This window comes from Taudactylus pleione, unplaced genomic scaffold (genome assembly GCF_031769625.1).
Source record: "Taudactylus pleione unplaced genomic scaffold, aTauple2 ptg000306l, whole genome shotgun sequence".
In the NCBI taxonomy this organism is placed as follows: Eukaryota; Metazoa; Chordata; class Amphibia; order Anura; family Myobatrachidae; genus Taudactylus; species Taudactylus pleione.
Window position 1 is genome coordinate 2,936,861 of NW_028284707.1, and position 371 is coordinate 2,937,231.

The following is a 371-nucleotide window of genomic DNA, read 5'->3' on the forward strand; positions in this document are numbered from 1 at the left end:
TTACAACCTTCTCCTGATTGTTTCTTTGAATATTTTTTGTTCTTCATGATGAAGCTCTATTTAGGAAATGCCCTAATCATTGGTGAAACTTCTCACAGACAGTAGCATTTATTTTTAAATCAATTTCAAAACTTTAATGCAACATAAGGGGGTTCCAATCATTAATGATGTGACTTCAGAAGACTTTTGATTACACCAAGATTTATTTAGGTGTATCTTTGCACAGGGGGCGATTATTAATTCAATTAAAGAGTGTATGATTTTCTTTGTAATTCTGAAAAACTTTGGAGAGTATTTTATGCTGATCAGTGGCAAGCACAGATGGACTTTTCTGACAGGCCACTCTGGCTGCTGGAAGGCCTGGCCAACAG